Below are 12,080 nucleotides of genomic sequence, written 5' to 3' on the forward strand. Positions count from 1 at the left end.
CATTTCTGAGATGTTGAATCGCATTGATAATGCTGATGTATTTTCTACTTTGGACCTATCGAGCGCATATCATCAGATATCATTAACAGAAGATTGTAGAGACATTACAGCATTTGTTACACCTCATGGATTGTATCGATACAAACGTATGCCATTTGGACTAGCGTCTGCAGCAGCAGTATTTCAAAGAATTATGACGCGTGTTTTGAAGGGTCTGAGTAGAGTGCTTGTATATCAAGATGATATAATAGTATTTGGCAAGGGATCTGTGGAGCATGATGGGAGATTGAAGGAAGTGTTGAAGAGGTTGAAAGAAGTTTGTTTGAAAATTGAGATTAACAAATGTAAATTTGGAGTAGAGGAGGTAGAATATTTAGGGCATGCAGTAAATGGTAAGTGTTATAAACCCAAAAGAGATGCATTAGAAGCTATCAAGGAGTCACCAGAACCTAAAAACAAGAACGAACTAAGATCGTTTTTGGGATTGTGTGACTATTACAACATATTTGTAAATAATTTTGCAAGTACAACGGAACCGTTGAGAAAATTGTTAAAAAAGGATGCAAAGTTTGTTTGGAATGATGAATGTAGTGAGGCAGTTAGAAGTATAAAAGGAGGAATTTGCAATTCTGTAGAATTGGGAGGATTTGTTTATGGGAGACTGACCAGGATTACAGTGGATGCTAGTGGGAACGGTTTAGGAGCAGTGTTAACACAGATAGATGAGGATGCCAATGAAAAAACCATCAGTCATGCTTCAAGGGCAATCTCAGAAACAGAAGACAGATATTCTGTAATCGAAAAGGAATTGTTGGCATGTTCATGGGCAGTGAACTATTTTAGAAAATATTTGTGGGGAAACAAATTTATAATTCAAACTGACCATAAACCTTTGATAGAAGTTCTCACTGTGAAAGGAATGTGTAAAGCCTCACCAAGATTAGCTAGACTCAGTTTAAAATTGCAGGATTACCACTTTTCTGTGAGATATGTGCCGGGGAAGAGGAATATAATTGCCGATTATTTATCAAGATGAATTGCAAGAGATAAGAAAGTACACAGAGTTTGGTTGGCCTGAAAAAAAAGTTATCAGCGAAGGTTGCAGGAGATATTGGGAGATTAAGGATGAATTGTCCATGGAAGATGGATTTTTAGTGAGAGGAGATAAGTTAATTCCTTCACACAAATTCTGGAATGAACTTATTGAGAAGGCGCACCAAGGCCATCCTGGCATCACAGGCACTAAAAATAATGTGCGGTTGAAATACTGGTGGCCAGGCATGGATATTATGATTGAGAGGTTTATCAGAAATTGTTGGCCATGTCAGAACAGTGACAAGAGTTGTAGGATTGTCAAGTCCAGACCAATTAACACTGACAAAGGTGATGCACCATGGGAGATGCTTGGAATTGACATCATCGGACCATATTTGAAATTGTTTGGAGAGAAAAAGTTCCTTATTGTGTTAGTGGATTATTACTCAGGTTGGGTAGAAGTCAAAGCAGTGAAGAAAATTGATACAAATGAGATAATAAGGTTCTTAATGCAGATATGCAGAAGGGAGGGATTTCCTAAAATAATAATAAGTGATAATGGAGTTCAGTTCAGAAGTAGTGAAATGAAAGAATTTGCCAAGAAGACGGGTATTGAATGGAGGTTTTCGTCATTATATCACCCACAAACTAATGGGTTGGTGGAGAGATACAACCGTGTAATCGTCGAAGCAGTGGAATTGGCGTTGAGTAACAATATACCGGTTGATGAGGTTCTTAAAGAGAGGATATGGAGTACTAGGATGTCAGTTAAAAGAGGAATGGAGGTTTCACCTTTTGAATCAATGAGGGGGAGAGCTCCCAATACGTTACTTAATCCAGAATGGGTTAATCGGAGGAAGGGTGTGGGTACAGGGTCACAAGGTCATGGGAAACAGCAAGAAACACAAAATTTACATAGTATACCTGTTGAAAAGTTTAAGTTGAAAATACTGCCGGGAGACTTTGTACGAATCAAGTTTGGAAGGAATGTTAAGAAGGGAGACTCTAAATACAGCAGGCCTGTCAAGGTGATACACGTTTTCAGGAGAGCGGTTAGAGTTGCAGGAGGATCTGTATGGAATATGGATAGAGTTAGTAAATGGATGTGGAAAGGCGACAAAAAGGGACACATGCAAGTCAAAGTAGAGAGACCAGGAAGTGACTTATTTGGTGATGAAAATATTCTAAATAGAAACGATATTGTGGATGGTAGTTTGGGAAGACATGCTGGTGAAGATGTGGTTCAGCGACAACAAGGGGAGGGGGTGATTGGAAGTAGGAGTGTACGTAATTCAAGAGGGAGCAGATTGCCGTTTTGGTCTAGGGATTATGACATGTAACATATTCTATAATTGCAGTCAGTCGTGTCATCCTGTTGGTTCCCATACAGCGTTAATTACGCATTCATTCATATAGTAATATTATTCATTAGGTTTTCCACATTTGTAGAAACTTCCTAGGTTGTTTTAGGTTTAGTTTATCTTAAGTTTTTTTTTATTCCTTTAAAATGTTTAGGGGGAGATGATGTAGTATTTTAATATTGGCTTTATAGTGTGAAGGCTCGCGGCTCCCTTAGCTCGCGGCTTCCAGCCAGTGTGTGTGTGAGAGAATGCAGAGAGTGGTGACGTGAGCGCGGACGGTTGGAGAAGGGATGTCGAGTGAGGCTGGAGGTTGCTGTGCGGGGCGCCGGATATATATACATGAAGATATTGTATGCGAATTAAAGAACTAACTTAACTTTCACTGTGTAGTCGCATACTTCAATAGTGAAAGTGGACGGTACACACAGTAAAACATTTTTTTCCCCAATTTGTACACACTCTTCCTTACAGGCTGCCAAAAAGGCGTGGAGGTCTTTTGTGCCTTTTGCCACCGAGTGCAAAGCGGAGTGGCGATAATAAGTCTGTGACCTCCGCATTCTCCCTCGCCCCCCCACCTCTGTGGGCCAAAATGTGGGCCTCTTCAGCCAGAGAGATGCACAACTCAGATGCTATATTTACCTATTTATTTACTTATTTTGAAAAGTGATAAGAGATGGTAGTTCACCTGGCATATTCGGTACATGTGTGAACTGAATGTACAGGAGAAAAGAAAAACCACAGGTATGTTTCCTTTTAAAAGCATTTCTGGGATTATGATGTATTTACTTTTCCGTGTGTCTACGAATAACAATGCCACTAATATGAACAATCCATATCTCTGTACTTCCAATTTTTGAAGCGTTCTCCGCGTCCACATAACTTATGAGCATGTGATTTAAATGGTGACATGTAAATGCACCCGGTTATAGTTTTCGGGGGGAGAGGGGACTGCCGTTGACAGCGAGAGGAACACTTCAAGTCATCCTCTGCATGTCAAGAAGAAAGAAACATAAAAGCGTCATATCCGCCGAATGCATCAATCCAATCTAACCCTACAGTCATGGGGTTTTAGAAAGTGACTGTCTAGTGAAAATGCCAGTCCCGGTTGCCTTTACGCATACCTGTGTCACCACCAAAAATGGGGAACCTACCATGTCCCTGTGGACGAAGATATGTGGTTGGGTTTTGAGACCTATTGTTGATGATTCATTAAATAGCCCCCTCACCCTTTGTCTTCTTTCACTAGCTTGCCCCTTCACCTTGATATGACATGATGTGATAAGTCATTTATATTGCACCTGTACACAAGTGTTTTAGGCCGACAAGACAAGGAAGGGAAGACAGAAGGAGGACAAAACAACAGGCCAGGTGTCATTCAGATCGCGCAAGTGCACAGGGGTGTGTGGCGGGGAAGAGTGCCAGGGGGGAGGAGGGATGGGAGAGTGCAATGGAGCGCTTAAGTGTTGCCAGGGAGGTGGCTCTCAAGTGCAGGGAGTCAGGGGACTGTACGGTTGCAGATACAGTCCCTAAATTGTTGGGGGGCCTGGAGGCAGTGCAAGGGCAACTGGCCTGGTCCCATAGGTTCAGTGGGTGGCCAACTGAGGACAGAAATCTACCCCCCCACTCTCTGCCTGGATAAGCGTCTGACCCTCAGAGAGTTGGAGGTGGATGAGCAGAGGGTTCCAGAAGGAAGATGCTTAGGAAGAGAAAGTTGGATGTAGTGTGGTCCCCTGTCCCAGAAAGCGTTGTGGACGATGTAGATTGTATGGAACTTGATCCTTGCGGCCCCGGGGAGCAAGTGGAGAGATTTCAGGGCTGGGGAGATACGATCCCTGGGCTTGAGGCCAAGGACACGTCTTGCAGTCCTGTTCTGGATTAGTTGTAAAGGGCAAAGAGTAGAGGCAGGCAGATTTAGAAAGGGGGTGTTGCAGTAAACCAGCCTAGAGAGAACTAGGGCTCTGGAGTTAGTGAGGTTCTGGAGGAAAGTGAGAAAAGGAAGAATACCTCTGAGTAGGTGCAGCTGGTAGTGTGACTTCTTAGAGACTTCAGAGATGTGAGGAGAGAAGTAAAGGGTGGAGTTGAAGATGACACCAAGGTTTTTAGCCTCACAGGAAGGTTCAGGCAGAAGGCCCAGGGTGAGCAGGCAGAGTGAGAGAGGGAAGGCAGGAGCAAGTTTCCCACTGAGCAGGATTTCGGTCTTACTGGCATTAAGGCAGAGATCATTGGCGGCCCACCGTTCCTGAACTGCAGACAAACAGTCAGGTATGAGAGAAGGAGCAGAAGAGGCTGAGGGGAGCCTGAAGGAGAGCTGAGTGTCATCTGCATAATGCTGAACGTTAGAGCAGAATGTAGAGATGTGGTGGGCCAGATGTGCCAGGTAGTGGTAAAAGAGCCAGCCAGGTAGAGGTAGAGAGGTTAGACCCCTGGGGAACACCACATGTAGAGAGAGTTATAAAACAGAGGAAGGACCCAAGATGGACCTGGGAGGGTCGATCGGAGAGAAAGGAGGTCAACCAGGCCAAGGCCTGACCACTAATACCCAGGTTGCCACAGAGATGATTGAGGAGGATGGCGTGGTTGACCATGTAAAAAGCAGAGGTTAGATCAAGGAGAATGAGGACAGAAGGAAGGTTAGAGTCTAGATTAGAGAACAAGTCTTCACAGGGATTCACAAGAGCAGTTTCCATGCTTCTGGCTGCTCTGAAACCAGACTGGTGGTCATGGAGACAATCAACAGATTCGGTGTATAGATTAAGCTGGGAAATGGCAAGGTTTTCCAGGAGTTTGCCCAGTAAAGGAGTGATGGAGATCGGGCAGTAGTTTGCCGGACAGGACGGATTGGCAGAGGGCTTCTTAAGGAGGGGGCGCACAAGAGAGTGCGTAAGGGGTGAGGGGAAGGTTCCAGTGGCAAACGAGTGATTGCAGAAATCTGCCAAGGATGGAGCAAGAGTGTTGATGTGGTCCTTAATGGTTATGGAGGTGTAGGGAAACACCTGCTTTGACAAGATTTTCATAGATTGGTCTTGTCTAGAAACATCGTCGGGAGTGAGCAGGGAGAAAGAGGAGAAAGGAAGAGGAGATACAGCCGGAGAGGGGCCTGGAGTGGTAGAGGGAGAGGAAGAGGAGGTAGAGGAAGAGGAGAGATTATAAGATGTCCTGAGTTTTCGTGGTGAAATGAGATACCAGAGCCGTGTGTAGAGGAGGTCCCAGACATGGTCTGCACCCCTGCCCTCCATTTCGAGGTACCAGGAACATACTCGCCAAAATACGTGACGTACGAGGAGCAATTGAACCAACAGAGAGCTATACTGGGCCTATGCCCGGTGCCCATCAGAAGAGCAATACCGGCTGAAATGCCTATAACCAGACAACCATGGGCTGCACGGTACCCTCTCAGACAACCGTACCAGCAGCTGACACGAAATGAAGACTACTTACAGACTGTCCCCGAAGAGACCCACAGAGCTTTAATGGAAGGGGAATGGTGACGACATAAGAGCCTAGACGTGACGTACAGATAACCATACAACAGCGAGCAAAAGATGATACACAAGGACGAATTGTAAAGAATAATGATGTGATAGATGTATAAGAAGATACAACGTTGCGGCACAAAGAAAGTAACCAGGATCGAAGTGTGCAACTGACTGAATGCATGTAAATAGACTCAGAACGCAAGAAGCCAAGTAAACGGTACAGCTTGCAATGCTTAGTAGAAGCTTAAAGTGGCAAGCGCCAACTATATATCTACCTCAATAAAAGCACACTATACAAGTGCGAATCCATTTTGTAAAAGCAGAATGAAGCCCAGGCTGCAAAGGGCTAGCAAGGCCAAGATTCATATTCCAGCCAAAGCCAAAGGAAAGCGTGGAATCGAAACTCAGTAAGAAGTAGCTCATGCTTGGGAATTCGAGGTCAACCTAAGGAAGCGGGGACAGCAGCAACCCCAGAGAATCGAAACTTCAGAGCATACCAGCCAGCCAGTGAAGGTCGAGATAAAGAGGCCCAAGGCAGGTGGCGATGCTATGGAAGAATTAAATACACGAATAACAGGAAAATGAAGCAGCTTCACGTGAACAGACACGTGACCAGCCCAGGGCAAGAAGTACCAACGTCTGATGTCACCCAGAACCCGAGGATGCCATAACTTTCCCTGATAAGAAGCTAGAGTTTCGAGGCCATCCTCAGCAAACTAATTGACACACAGCCCTAAAGTACTGATTGATGGAAGGGAGGCAAGGTGAATCTTGGGGCACAAGGCACTCGGGTGTCTGTTCTGCATGCTGCTAATTAAAGTGGAGATTTATGTCTAGGGGTGTAACCCATCCAATCACAATGGACCAAATAATCTTGGGTCCTATAGCTTGTAGAACCAATAAGACGTCGTAGTTGTAGTGACGTCTATCACGAGTGATGCAGTGGGATGGGCATAGACGCCTACCAGATAAGAGTTATCCAATCCGCATGCTCTATTACCATATACAGATATAGCACCTATACTTAAGTTACCTTTCCAACCAATAGAAGTGCATGACAAATTTATGAGTTTTACACGTCAAATGATGATGAATTTTGCCCATAAAAGTTGCTGTCTGAATGAAGAAGTGGAAGTTGAAGTGAGACAGGCGATCGCGACTCTGTTGATTACCATTTGTTTCCCTGTTTTTTGTACTTGTCATTAAACATACTTCCCTTTGCCAAACTATTGAGTTGTCCTTATTGAATTGTGTTGGAGTAAGAGAATCCTGCACCCCAACCTCCTCAAGGTGCAGCTATCTTGTCTTACAGGTACTTGAGGGTGAGCTCTGACCAATGGGCCCGTCAGAGGACGCTCCTTCCTCCTGTACACTTGGTAGCGTGAGGATGGTTCGACCATCAACTATTGATTAACTAATACTAAGACATCCATAGACCGATGGCACGAAGTAACTCTAGGCCTTCGGCAATATCAGAATTCCTTCGCCATTCGGCTGAGTAGACTGAGAAGCTTCCCGTGGACAATGATAGTCTAACTCAAAAATCTGCAGTGGGTCTGAAGGAACCTGCCTTTCAAAGCATAACCCTTCTCATTCCCACGGGCAGCGGATCGGACGAAAAGACTGCAAGAGGCGGGAAAGGAGGGGCGGTGATCCCGAAGTTCCAGAGAGGAAAAGATGCGAGTGGTGAGTGAAACAATAAACTCATTACTTTGGCAAATGTCTTGTAGGCACTAGAACAAGTAAGGGAAAGGTAACGGAGGGTGGCGGGGAAAAATCAAAATAGTCAGAAGTAGAGAAGACTGCATATATATAAGGGGTTAATGACTCGAGTATAATAGAGAAAAAGTGGTTACCGGGATCGACACCCGAGAGAAAAATAGCGGTTATCGGGAGGGCACCCGAGAAAAAACAAGTGGTTATTAGGGGGGCACCCGAGAGAAAACGAGAAGGATACCATGAAGGACACCTGAGATAAAAAAGTAAGAGGATTCGCCTTGTTTCTGCACTTTAAAATAGCGGTCAGAAGAAACGTGAACTCCGAGCCCAGATAATGGGGGACGATTAGACTATGGTGACGATTAAAGACGGCCCTAAAGGGGTTTGTTTAAACCCCATGTCGGGGTATTGATTAGAAGGCAGGTATATGTGTGTCCAGCTGGTATCCGTCTAGTCTGTCAAATGTCTGTCATGCGTGTCTTGTTATATGTCAAATGTAAAGAACGGTATCATTGATTGTTTGAAATGAAGTTTGGGCTTTACGCGATTCCGTAACTAAGAGGGAATCACCAATGGATTCATGTTCTTGAGTAAATTGATGATATAGAATTTTTGCGGGAAAGATTGGATTGGAGCTTGCGTATTTGGTACTCGCTCATACTGTTGGACGTGTGAAAATTGCATAAAATATTGTTGGTAACGAAATTTGAGAATAGAGGAGGTTACCCCACTTGCCCATGTGTGCAAGCAATTGCCCAAATACGCACCCAAGCTTAAGAAGTATAGTACAAAGTGGGTTAAGGGTACCGCCAACAAAATGTTTATGCCGCGCCACAGAACAGGTCTTTATCTAAAGCCGTTTTACAGCATACGACGACTTATCTACATGCCACATACACAGGCAAGAAACTAGAGAAATGTCTTGCTGTTCTAGAACTGTGGAAAATGTTCGAACAGCCAAAGGAGGAAGAGCCTCCTGAAGACTGGATACTAAACGTATGCACGCAGAGGGGTGAGACACCTACCGCGCCACGAGCCCCGCCTGAGCCAGAGATCGAGGGGAGTAAGTCAGAGGGACTCTACCCGCAAAGAGAATTTAAGGCAGCCACCGGGTATAGCAACCCCGCATATGAGTCACCTAGGTACAGTAGTGACAAAATCAAGGAGAAGGAGCAGGAAATTAATTGTACGTCCGCACTCCCAAGGGACAAGGAGAGACGCGATGAGGAGAGGAAAGACGAGGCACAGAGTCATGCACCTCTCGTTAAGTAGAGAGAGGGAAAGACATGGAAAGGAAGCGAAGGCAGAACTGACGAGATAGCGCTTGCAAAAGACGAATGGATGGGAGGAAAGATATTGTTGAAACTCGATGGTAAAAGAAGCGATGATGTGAGACCGAGAGAGAAGCCGGATGAGGGGCAAAGAAGGGAGAGAGAAAAGGAGAAGGTAATGAGGGACGAAAAGATAAAAAGGAAGGACAGGCTGAGACGAGAACAACTATATCGCGAAGAGCAAGAGAAACAGCTCGATCGCAAACAGAAGGCAGCCTATGACCAGTACAGACAGAGTAAGTAAGGTTGGAAGAAGAGCAAAGAGTACGTGAAAAGAGAATAAAGAGACGAGAAGATGAGGAAGTTAGAAGGGCAAAGGAATGTAGAAATGAAAGAAGAAGATAAGACTAGAGAAGAAGCGAGGACGCGCAAGGAAGTCGATGATGATATAGAACGCAAACGTAGACAGAGGGCACGGGATCGTGAATATTTGGAGCAGGAAGTTAAAAAACCCAATCCTGTTGTAGAATGGGAAGACATCGAAGAATTCTTTCCTGCGTATGACTGAGTACCAGGCAAGAGTGGGGCAAATATTGAAGATGGCTTTGACACCAGAAGCATCAGGGAAACAATTGATGAAATATACAATGAAATGGGACTGGAACAAATTCCCCAAGGGGGAAGGGAAGAGGAGCGCTTGGAAAGCACTTAACTATATGACACCGAGGATGTCACCCGAAGTAGTGGGAGCAGGGGACTGTCCCCGGACAGGCTACAAATTAGTAAGAATGAAGATGCAAGGAGTTGCGTGAACTGGGAACAATCAGCATCCGACTCCGGTGGGGAAACGGAGGATGAGACACACAAAGAAGGGAGACGGCGCGAGAAGCGGCTCCCAAGGGACCAAGGGGGACGATGGTCAGACGCTAGCGAGTCCGCACCTAGGGCATCGGAGTCCGCCACGCAGCCTGGCCGACATAAGGGAATACCCGGCGGTCAGAGGGGGGTGCCAGCACCTGCCTATGTAGACAGATTGAGGACATTACCAGGTAGACGGCGATGCAGAAATGCTACACCAGCGATAGACAGGAGAGCTATGGGGAAAGAGAAGGAAGACTGTGCATTTCAATTCCCGCTGCTAGAAAAGGGGGGCGCAAGACCACAATATATTCCATGGCCACACATGGATCGAGAGAACCTGAAAAACAAGCTTCCAATGCTGACATCGGGAGCTGGGAAGTGGATACACGAGTTAGAAAAAATGACAGGGGGTGTCACGTTAGCTATAGGGGACATTAAGGGTCTCCTGATCGCCATACTTGGTGAGAGAGCAGACGATGTGTGGAAACGGACTGGGTACCCTGGGGTAACCATAACTAACACTACCCATGACGGAGCACCATTCAATAATTGTAGGGCAGCAGTGTGAAAAGTGCTACAAGTGCTGTACCCAGACACTTCCGATATGGGAGCTATAATGACTCAAAAAATGAAAGAGTCAGAGGATCTGTTGATTTATATCCAGAATTTTCAAGACGCATGGGTGCTTGAAACACATGAATCTTGGTCGAAATCCATGCCTGTATTCTACCATATATTGTGCCAAGGGTTGCCTGAACCAGTGCAGAAACAGCTCAAAAAATTGTTAGGCGTAGAAGCTAAACCATGGGCCAAAATACAGTTGACAATTGCGCATTACTGTAGATTGTTGCAAGAAAAGAATTGAAAAAAGGAGGCAACTCATAAGGGCGAGGAAGCAAAGCTGGTGCAAAAGAAACTCTCAAAGTATGCTCTCGAAGGAGCCATGTTGACAAGCCCAGTTGAACTGAGTGCACAACAAGCGACTAACCCATTGCAGAATAACCAGGGTAACGTGGGATTTTACCCAAGGGGAAGGGGATTTAGAGGAAGAGGATGGCAGAGTAATCCGGGAGGTTTTCAGAATAATCAAGGGGGTTTTCAAAACGTGCAGATGGGTAGTCCAGATATGCCAAATGGACAGATGGCCCGACCACTGCCAGTGTGTTGGCTGTGTGGAATGATAGGACATGTGGCATGCACGTTCAAAAGCCAAGGCGCGTGGCAAATTGGACAAGGAATGGGAACAGGCATGGCGAATCAGCCTGCCTTCCCGCAACAGGGCGGTGCACAAAATCCCACAGTGCAGCAGCAAGCACCGGACGTGCAGTGAGATGCGCAGCAAGGGGTTCAACCCTCGAACAAGGGGAACTTGCCACAGGGGCAATCCCAACAGGCACCGTCGCAAATATCACAGGGAACAAACCCCAGAGGGGGATCAACCCTGGAAATGGAGGGAATCCACAAGTATACAGCGGACCGAAATTATACATGAAATAGGACAGCTCCCTGGGAACCCTGATGTGTTCTATCCTATCAGTGACACCAAGACCCTAACAGGGAACCTAGGGTAAATGTCGTCATAGGGGGGAAAGAATGTTCCTTCTTAGTTGACACTGGTGCAACACGCTCGTGCATACGAGAAGGCAAGTTTTCCTTGTCCGGCCAGGCCATAGATACTCAGAGTTTTACAGGAGCTCACAGCAGAGTTCCCTTTACAGACAATCTCCCAGTCTCCAGGACTAGATAGATGTGAAGACAATCATACCACGATTGAAAGTCACTGTTGTTCTAACCCACACTGCATAAACTGTATGCCAATTTTCATTGTATGAGGTTGATTTGAGATGCCTTGAACAGTGTATCATTACCTGGCAATCACGGGCAAACAAAAAGGTTTGGATGATAGCTGTGTAATGCAATTTTTACTAGTCACATGAATAAAAATGTTATTGTATGAAAAGTAATTTGGGTGTTCTCTTATGCACAGACCACCGATAGGGATCTGTACAAGGTGTGCTGAACCCATTCCAGGCCAGAGTCAGACAGGTGGGGTAGCCTAAGTCCCTGTTGCTAATATATTTGACTCCCTCATGACTTAGGCCCCCCTTATCAAAAAAGAGGGCCACACTACCCCCTTATATTATAAAACGGGGATTGTGAGATGCATGTACCCTTATTATATTCACGCCAGACCCCAGTAAACATTTTTTGTCGAGATTTAATGACAAAGTTGAATATGACTATATCGTTCACAGAGGAGGGCATAGTATGCTCCACTCCAGGAATGCATTATTCTAACGTGTGCGAAATAATCAGAGCGTACTCCGGACGCATAGCCATGAGAGCTATACCATTAG

The sequence above is a fragment of the Ambystoma mexicanum genome, chromosome 3p (assembly GCF_040938575.1).
Source record: "Ambystoma mexicanum isolate Mex_15411 chromosome 3p, UKY_AmexF1_1, whole genome shotgun sequence".
Lineage (NCBI taxonomy): Eukaryota > Metazoa > Chordata > Amphibia > Caudata > Ambystomatidae > Ambystoma > Ambystoma mexicanum.